This window comes from Taeniopygia guttata, chromosome 4, assembly GCF_048771995.1.
Source record: "Taeniopygia guttata chromosome 4, bTaeGut7.mat, whole genome shotgun sequence".
Classification (NCBI taxonomy): Eukaryota; Metazoa; Chordata; class Aves; order Passeriformes; family Estrildidae; genus Taeniopygia; species Taeniopygia guttata.
Window position 1 is genome coordinate 35684915 of NC_133028.1, and position 9997 is coordinate 35694911.

Below are 9997 nucleotides of genomic sequence, written 5' to 3' on the forward strand. Positions count from 1 at the left end.
CTACATTCTACAATTATCTGTTACCTAAGGGCTGGATGTAGGAGAAACATACATCAAAGGTTGCTTGCTGATGAAAGCAACACATGATTCTACATTCTATGTCTTCTTTCAAGACAGTACACCTACCATGAACAGTGTAGCAATTTTCCCAGTCCACAAGTATGGGTTTGGAGCAGTTTCTTCATTTTGACTGACCCAAACATAACTTTGTCAATGGTTTTAAAGCCCCACATCCCAAGGATTTTATGACCTCACAGGAGCTGCTGTGTATAAGGGCCAACCTGGGAGACAAATCAGGAAGCTCTCATACTCCAAAGCCTTCAGTGTGTACTGGAACAAATGGGCTGGCTTAGATGCTACCAAGGTAGGGTAAGAGAAGGGCTTGTGAGAAGAAGGGTTTGCAAGGAGAAGTGTTTCTGAGAAGAGATTTCAACACAGCTCATTATCGCCAAAATCCCATTTCCATTTATTTTCCTATAAATCAGGCACTGCTTTCCCAGACGTGTTATTAAGATAGTTCTTTCCCTATTAGTGCTGTATGATTCAGCTCATCCTTTGTGCAACTCAGGCATGAACAGGAATCCCCTACACCCATTCAGACTGGAACTGTGCTCATCCCTCTCTCGATATGTATTATTGAGACACGGCCAAATGCACTTTGTCACAAACACCTTGTACTGATTTTGTTTTAGCAGTTAAATGTAGCAAACAGTTGAGACATGAAAATAAATAAGGAATTATAGAAAAAAGTTAATTTATTTGAAATGAATGAACAATAGGCCAGTATTCCAACACCTTTTCTAATCCTGGGTTATCCACATGGAAAATAACAATTACTCTCTTTCATTGCCTATTTAGGACAAGTTAAGGAAAAAAAACGAAAAAAATTTAAAGCAAATTTTTAGATATCACCTTTTTTTTTTTATTATTGTCATGAAAATAAAGAAAAACACTGCCACAGCAAATAAAAAAAATCAAAGCACCTTCTGCAAGCAGCCATAATTGCTCACATATCTGCTTGTCTTTTTGTCACCCCAGTGCCATTTCTCAAGCTCTTTGGACAAAGATTAATTTTTGGCCCAAAAAGCAGCAAAATGAAGCCTCTAAATATCATGATAATTTTAGTAATCCTCCCAGTACTATTACTTCTTATCCTAGACTTTGTTTATGTAGTCTTCCCTTTCTCTATACAAAGCTATTGATCATATTGTAAGGAGCTTGTCATGTTGAACCTCTCTCCCCTAGATTAGCTAGTTTAGAAATACTTTCCTTTTAAAGGTCAGCATTCATGTTTGGATGAAAGAGGAAAAAAATTTGACATAAAAAGCCTGCTGCAGAATAAGACATGTAGAAGAAAAGGGATTTTAAAATCTATGTTATTTTCAGAAGTGAGCTAAAGATCAGCAGTCAAAGAGCTGCAAATCTCTTGTTATTTTAGCCCTAACTACACAGGATGTTTTCTATGGCCAAAATTCTTGTAGGAAAAAAATACTCTTTGTGAACTCCTGGCTACAAAAGTCATCTTGCAGAAGGGAATAACACTGCTAATTGCATAGGAAAATAATTTCCCTTATCAGTATCTCCTTTTGGTTCTATTCTTGTCTTTTTGGTTTAGGGATGAGAATGACACTGCCTAATAAGCTGCATTTAGTGTGCTTCTCAGTAGCATGATAATAGAGAAATGGATTGATTTGCTGTGCCTTCCATAACTAAATCTACCTAGTTTTTATATTTATATAATAATGATAATGATAATAATTGGCTTTAAACCCTTGTGACAGTCCCTCTTTTATCCAATAGCATATAATGATGAACTTACCAGTTTATGAAATATTTTCTTTTCAGATGCATAATAGTCATTCTTCTGAACAGAATCAGAAAAGCAACTTACTTGGATAAGAATCAAAACTACTTGAACCATAAGAAAAGTTCAGAAAACAAGAAAATGTAGACTCTTTCTTCAAAGGCATAGTCCAGAAGTTAGATGTACAAGCTAAAATGCTCTCTGCTGCAGACAAGCCTAAAATCTTGTGTGTGACGAGTGCACGTTAATGTTTCCAGGAACCAGTTTGAGATTTTTGGGTTTTGGTTTGGGTTGCATTAGGGTTTTTTGATATTTTGCATTAATTAGCTAAACTCTGTAACAAATTTTTTTTAAATCCTGCAGCAAAAGCAGATTCCTTACCATAAAAAAAAAGCAACTAAAGAAAAATAGATTAGGGTAGACTAGGGAACAGAGTAAGTTATTTATTTGAATACAGTTTGGGTTTAGCAGTTTAATTCTTTCTTTATTATTTGTGGGTACACACCAAGCATTCTACATGTACATATTTGAGCAACATAGCATGTGTTCAAGTGATCAACATAAAGGTAAGCTTAATATGTAATATTGTAAAAATTAACTAGAATATTAACTTACTACAAGTTATTAGAAATTAGGATCCAGTCTAGTTCTGTATATTAGTGTTGAGTTTAAAGACATGAGGAATCAAATAGGGCTCTGAAGGTTTATTCCTTTTTTCTTTCTTTTTAAACAAAATCTGAAGTATCCCGCATACATTTTTGGGTGTTTTGAAAATCCTTTCCCAAGTATTTAGACACCAGGGTGGGAAGGATTTTTCAAGCAGAAAAGAGCAAAGAGCAGAGGGAACTTCAAACCTGAAGTAAAGCAGCAGCAAGAGATAGTTGGTGACATCTGAAAGTGACAGGACTGCTGATTGTCATCAAGCAAGTTGCCTAAATTTTAAAGAGAACAGAAAACCTGTTAATTTCTTCATTTTGGAGGATTTGTGACTTATTAAAATTTTTTGCATATTTTGACATCCTGATTTGCAGCTTGGATATGCCTGGGCTAAAGACCTTAGTAATTTTGGGAAAGACACACAATTCTATCTGGGCTAGCTTACAAAAATGTTGGTGTCTTGCTTTGAGGTAATGAATTCATGTCTGACTTTGTGATTCTAAAGATCCTTAGATGGAGTGAAAAAATAACAGAGACATTCTGGAGTAATCTTTAGTTAGTCTTTGACTGACCTCTTGGAGAATGACTGAATTTCTATTGTGTGGACATCTGTGGTTGGAGCTGAAGGAGGGGTAGGCTTCCAGAAATGGAAAAGTCTGAGAACAGCTGGAATATGGTTCCTCAGATGCTGTGACAGTATCCAGAAATATCTGTGGTATGACAGAAACAGTGGAGGAGTCATGAGATTATATTCCGCACAATTGTTACAGCTCTTTTTTTCTGCACCTCACCTTAATTTATTGATGAAACAGAGCCTGGGGATCCATTGTTTTACAGTATTTCAAAAAGTAAAAGACAGGATTAAGCCTCAAGTTTACCATAAAGAAACCTCTGAAAAAAGATCTTGCAGAACACAGGAAACATTTTAAAATATAAACTTTGTAAGTCCTATTTAAAATAACTTTAAAACATTCAGGAGACTAGGTTTACTAGTATACATTCTTCAAAATGTTGTACTGATATTCAATTATTTACATTTAAATGCATAGTTGATCACAACAAATACATTCCCATATGCTTAATTGACATTATCCAGTCCAGCCAATTCAGGTTTCTCATTCTCCAGCCTCATGGGCAATCACAGCATGCATCATCTGGTTTCCTCCAAGCTTGGAAAAAACCCATCTTCTGAGTCCTTTACACATTCTGATCCCATTAGAGGAGGAAGTGCCGAGACCAGCAGAGCCAGCAGCATTTCAGCCCGTGTGCCAAGGGCTGTGTCAGTGACCAGTGAGACCAGCCTTTGGTAGCCCCAGCGGTATCGCTGCTATCAGCGCTACAAGATACTGCTTTAAGCCTTGCTCAGCAGAGCCTTCTGCTGCAATGGTAGGTGAGAAAGGCCAGCTGATAGCTCTGTCCACCTATATTTGTAACATGCTGTCCTTACTATAATTAACTCACGTCCCCAAAATACTGAGGTATTTCCTGCTGTGCAAATTTCCTTTGCTGAAGTCTACAGTAACCTTTCTCACTGTGTTCAGCAACCATTCTATCCAACTTCCCTGGGCTACACTGTCCTGCCCTGCTGCCATATAGAAACACGGAATTTCTAGTCTACATCTGAAATTCTCATTCTCTACTTTTTCTTTCTCTGGGTTGAACAAATTCAAGATAAAGCCTGTGAATTACATGATCAATATCAGTTAATTAGCCTTACCTTCTCCTCAGTATTTACTGCTTTTTCATTATCTCACTTTAGCTGATGATTTAACAACTGTTAGATTTTCTCAGAAGCTGAGTTGACAACCATTGAAATCTTCACTGTTCATGAAAGAGACCAATCTTTCAGTCTGTTCAGGCTATTCAGCCAGATTTGGAGGTTTCTGCTATAATGGAGAAGCTTTACTTTTGACTGGGTCCTTCATCTAGGCTTGTGTCAAATTTATCAAATTATCAAATTTATATTTAATCTTTGACACTGGGATATTATTCTGAAATTATTAAGTTATTTCTAATATCTATAAAAATCTAATGATTTACAGAATTTTTGTTCTATTAGTGAAAAAAAAGGAATTAATTACTCATTCAAAGAAAAAAAAAAAAAAAGTCGTGCTGCTGAAGTGTGTAAATGCCACAACTTGATGAACATTTACTTTGGTAGATGTTATAAAAACCTCCCAACAAGTCAATTGTGTTGCTATAAGACACTGCCTAAGTTCTCATTAAAAGATTCAGCCTTGGTCTCTAAGGTCAGGTCCCAAGAGTCTATTTGATTCCAGATGCAGACGTAGTCTAACCTGCTTCTACTCACTATTTATACCCCTTTCCAGGAAAAGAAATCTGATTTCAGAATTTTCAACATCTAAAAAGAATGCATCCATGAATACAGCGAAGAGGGGTATGATGTACGCTATTAGGAGCACTGCCTTTGTTAAGGAGACAGCTTTAGACCTTGACAACTCTTATGTCTGCTGACACCATTGCCCAAACTTGAGTCACATTTTATCATACACCTGACCAACACAAGCTTTTGGAAAATCTATAGCACAGAAGTGAGCTGAGAGGTAGCATGGTGCTGAGGCACAAGGAAATGGTTGGAAATTGTTTGGAAGAGGCAGCTGTACAGTGTAGGCTTTGAACATGAACATGAGATTAATGCCCAAGTAAAAGAGATTAAAGAAAACATACAAACAACCAGCTTGGACCGGGGGAATGATTTTCATTATATTTTTCCAGCAGAACCTAGTGTCCTTCTACTGCAGATTCTGCAAACTTACACTTCTGGCTCATTTTTTCCTGCTCTTTAGATTATACAACTATGCTTGTGGAATTATTCCTGGTTAATCCTATGTTATGGTACAGCCACTCCTTGCTGTCTGGAAATGAAGGAAAAATTTCCATGAGCTGCAGATGCCAAAACAAGAGGCAGGAAAGGGTTAGTTTAAGCATGGATGAGTGCACTCTGGGCTTAGATTAGACCCACTAGAAGTGGGCAGAGGATTTTCCTAAGTCTCCCAGACAACTCTTATCCCTGCCCATTTATCCTCTGAAGATACCTTGATAAAAGTCCAGGCCTGCCCTTCTAAAAGCAGTATTGGTTTGGTCTTCCAAGACTGAACTCTAAAATGCACAACTCACAAAAGCATAAAGGTCTTGGGCAGGTTGAGAAGGAGAAGGACTATGAGCCAGGCTGGGTATCCAGAGGAATCTGCTGCATTTCTCATTGGAAAAAAAATTAATAAATCCTGCCTGCACTGAAGCAAGAAGTACAGCAAAGTTGCACTGTCTTGTGAACATAAGTGTGCTTCTATTCCACACTCAGATGCTGGTGGTCAGCTGGGCCATGTCCTGTTCTCAGAATTTGGCCAAGTATAAATATTTACTAGAATTTTTGTTATTGTTTTAAGACAAAGGTCAGCATAGGAGAACAGACTATGTATCAGCCCTTTTTCCTTCAGCATTAAAGCTCTTTTGTTAGTTTGCTAGAACCTGACTGCATAAGATTTACTTTCCCTATCTTCAAAGTATGGCCATTTGGCACATAGGAATGGCTCTGTGAGTTCTCCAGCTGACTAATCTCAAAGAAACTCTGCTAACTTACTCAAGGACTGCATCTGACCAAACCACAACAAACTATGCCCCACATACCTTCTGAAAGAGATGCTGTAATAAAAGAGAGGAAATGATATTTTGTCATCTGTAAGCATCAACAGAAGCCTCTTCATTGATACTGGAGGTTTCAGACAGCCTAATATCAGCAGCTGGAATTAACTCCACTCAGACTGCTGATCTCAAATTGCAGCTGCATCGTAGCAAACACTAGAAATCAGGAAGAGGCTGTTAGGGAAATGACCTCCCCTTACCTGCCAGCTGTAGAAGAGCACATGTACCTGCACCATCTGTGGATACAGCTTCACTGTAATTTAAAGTGTAAAAGCCATCATATTTTTCTGTCAGGATTCAGGACTCCCTAGTGTACACTAATATGTAAAACACTTTGTTGGTATAAGGTCCAATTGCATGTGCACATATGTCAGCCTTTACTGAGGCTCACTAAGTCATTGTCAGGCAGATGTTGTTTTGCCAGGTGTGCTTTTGTAGAACTTACATCTGCATAACTTTCCCAGAGAGGATTTTTAAATTGGAGATGGGCAAAGTCAAAGAGTTTAGAGGTTCAACTAAATAAGCATCTAAAAATCTGGATGATTATCTGAACCAAATCAAGATCCCCAAAATAAGAGTATAGGCCTTATAGAATAGACAAAAATTATACCATTTCCCTGCCATGATGACTTTTTAAATTTGCAGGTTATTTTAAGTCAGATTTTTGCAAACTACAAAGCTTTATTTAAGTCTTGCATAAGGCTTCAGGTCAGTTTAATTTTAGCCTAATCATTTTCTTAGTCCCTAGTTTAAAACCTTGTGAACCACATTGCAATCCATTTAATGTAGGTGGAAAAGTTCCCATTATTTTGAATAAAAAAGGAAACTTTGCTCTATGCATCTTAGTATATCTAATGCAAAAAGCAGAAACTCTTATAGAAATAAGGCTTTAACTTGCCTATATTTTTTAGTGTGAGAAATAGGATATTGATACCAATACCGGTGGTTCAAAAGTCACTTTTTTTTTTTTTCATTGTGAGAGAGCATTATATTAGTAGTTTGAGGGAGTTTAATAAAATGCCTCATTTTTCTGCTGTATAAAACTAACTAACCTAAAATGCAAAGCAACTAGATATTTGATAGACTTTGGCGGTTTGGCAGGTTGGATGCTGTTTGCTGCAGAAATCTTTTGGGGTTGTTTTTTTCCCTCAACAAAATAATCATAATTCTTCCTCTTCACATGTTAAACATTTTAAAGCTCTTGACAGATAATAATAAAAGTTGGACCTAATGGCTGGATTTGAGGAAATAATTAGTAATGGAAAATTCATTAAAGACGTATGGCTTATTTCCTCACCTAGAAATATTCCTCCAGAGGAAACAAATTTGGTGATGGAATTTTCTGTCAAGGTTAATAGAAAATTATTTTCCAGTCAATGAAATTACTTAAAATAATTCTCTCTACTTATTGATTATTTATAATTCTGAAGTGATAACATCTCTTACTATTGCTTCATCATTAGTCATCCAGTAACTTCTTTTAAAAATCCAGCATTTGTTATGTGAAATATTTTTCTTGTATAAAGAAACATTTGTCTGATGGAAGATATATTTTTTAAAAATATGTGAGAATTTCACAGAAAAACATTCTGCTTCACAGAATTACTTATTGTGATATGCTACCAAATATTTCCAGAACATTTTTGTAAAATGGAAGCAATTAAACTGCAACCATTGCCAATGAATCAATTGGTTTGATTAGGATATGTAAAAATACTGATTTCTACTGATATAAAGTCGTTAGAAGAAAAAAATCTGTAAACAACATAAATGTGCAAAGAGGAATTGCACAATTCTCTGTACTTTTGACTACATTTGTATCTTTACAGTAGGGCATAAACACACATTGTTGGAGAATCTTTATTTTGCTGTGCAAGTTCTCAAAGTTCTCAATGTTACCACCTTTCAGACTGTGTATAGATGAACAAGAACTCTGTAGACACTTTTCATTTGACAGGTTTACTATATTATACATCTCATTATTCAGTATACTAATGATGAAAACCATGTGAAATACGATGGAATCACAGAATCACATAGGTTGGAAAAAACCTCCAAGATCATTGTGTCCAACCTCTGACTGATCACCACCACCCTGTTAACTAGACCATGGCACTAAGTGTAATTTTCAGTCATTTCTTGAACTCTTCCAGGGATGGTGCCTCTACCACCTCCCTGGAAAGTTTGTTGCAATGTTTAACAACCCTTTCCATGAAGAAATTCTACTTGATGTCCAACCTGAACCTCCTCTGGTGCAGCTTGAGGCTATATCCTCTCATCCTGCCACTTACTGCATGGGAGAAGGATCCAGCCCCCACCCGGCTACAGCCTCCTTTTGGGTGATTGTAGAGAGCGATAAGGCTCCTCTGAGCCTCCTTTTCTCCAGGCTAGACAACCCCAACTACCTCAGCTGCTTCTCGAAGACTCTTCACCAGCTTCATTGCCCTTCTCTGGACTCACTGCAGCACCTCAATGTTTTTCTTGCAGTTAGGGGCTCAGAGATGGACACAGGATTTGAGGTGTGTCCTCACCAGTGGCGTGCACTGGCTCACGTTCTGTTAATCAGCACCCCCAAGTCCCCTTCCACTGGGCAGCTTTCCAGCTACTCTCCCCCAGTCTGCAGAGTGTTGGGGTCTGCATGGGGTTGTTGTGACTCAATATATGAGGTTAAATCAGAAAAGGCTGAAGGGCTGTTAGAACAGACATTAAAATCCCAAGAACCACCTTGCTTTCAGATGAGGATATATTTTAAAATCAGGTAAGGTACCATGTTGTCTTGAGATATATCAGACATGAGTCCTATTGGTCAGCCTTCATCTAGCAAGGTGTTTCTAGGGGTTCTGTTTGTATGTTAACCGGCTTACAGTCATGTTTTGTTTATACTAAAAGCAGACTTTGGTTATGCAGCCTAGGTAGATTTACTCAAACTTTTTAAAGGAGATTACTATTAATGCCTCCTGCACGAGGTTAACAAAAATATCTTTTCCTCTCCTGAATGTCACACTTCTGGTCACTCTGCCAGGACTCCAATTCCTCTCTTGCAGAAGTTCTGTGAAATGAAGAGTAGAAGGAGGTGAAGAGGAGGTTTCAGCAATTAATACACAGAACATCTAAGAACAGCTCTGCAGCCAATAAATACTGTAAAAAATTAAAAATATTTTATAAGATTTTTTAAAAGGGTAAACTAAATTGTTTTAAGATAGATTAATTACAATAACCCTATGATAAAAAAAATTTAAACATGTATTTAACATTAGTAGTTAACTGTAGTAATTCCTGATTAGTCAGGATGCGAGGTTTGGGATTATGTTTAATAGTGAAAAATAACTAAATTTTTAAAATATTATATTTTTAGATATATAAAGCCATAGTTGTTATGATAGGTGCAGGACTGTCAGTTGTAGAAAAAAACATGCTTGTAATCTACTGAAAAAAATGCACCAATTGTATTTGCTTCCTTTACAAAATAAAATATTGTTTGTTCTTTTCAGAGCTGGCCTTATTTTTACATGAAAAGTGAATTTTAAGATAAGGCTATATTTTCAAACATAAAAGGATTTTCTTTATCTCATTTCCTGACACTCTGCTTTAGCTGCTTTTTCTTTAAAATAATCATTTGACCTTTTAAATTACTAGAATGAGAGATAAAACATCACAGAGCCTTTGGAGATGACAGACAACTGATCAAATAATTTTCAGTTGCTTTATCTGTATCTTAAAGCAGTAGGTTGCAAAATCCAGCCACATTTGAACGGCATCGATCTGGCTTTCTGTCATTTATGTACAGACATTTTTTTATGGTCACAGAAATCCATGGTAAAACTCACCTGTAAAATAGTATCTTTTTCCAGATTGTTATGAGAAAAAAACAAA

The 9997-nt window shown here is 36.7% G+C and overlaps 1 long non-coding RNA gene across 1 annotated transcript; it reads right to left on the reverse strand.

Moving 5' to 3' along the window:
* Positions 1-2261: 2261 nt before the first annotated feature.
* On the reverse strand, positions 2262-3356 carry LOC115494978 (uncharacterized). Its single transcript, XR_003960031.4, has 2 exons — positions 3034-3356; positions 2262-2736 (listed from the first exon to the last, which is right to left on the reverse strand). It is a non-coding gene; the product is annotated as an uncharacterized lncRNA (long non-coding RNA).
* Positions 3357-9997: the final 6641 nt, after the last annotated feature.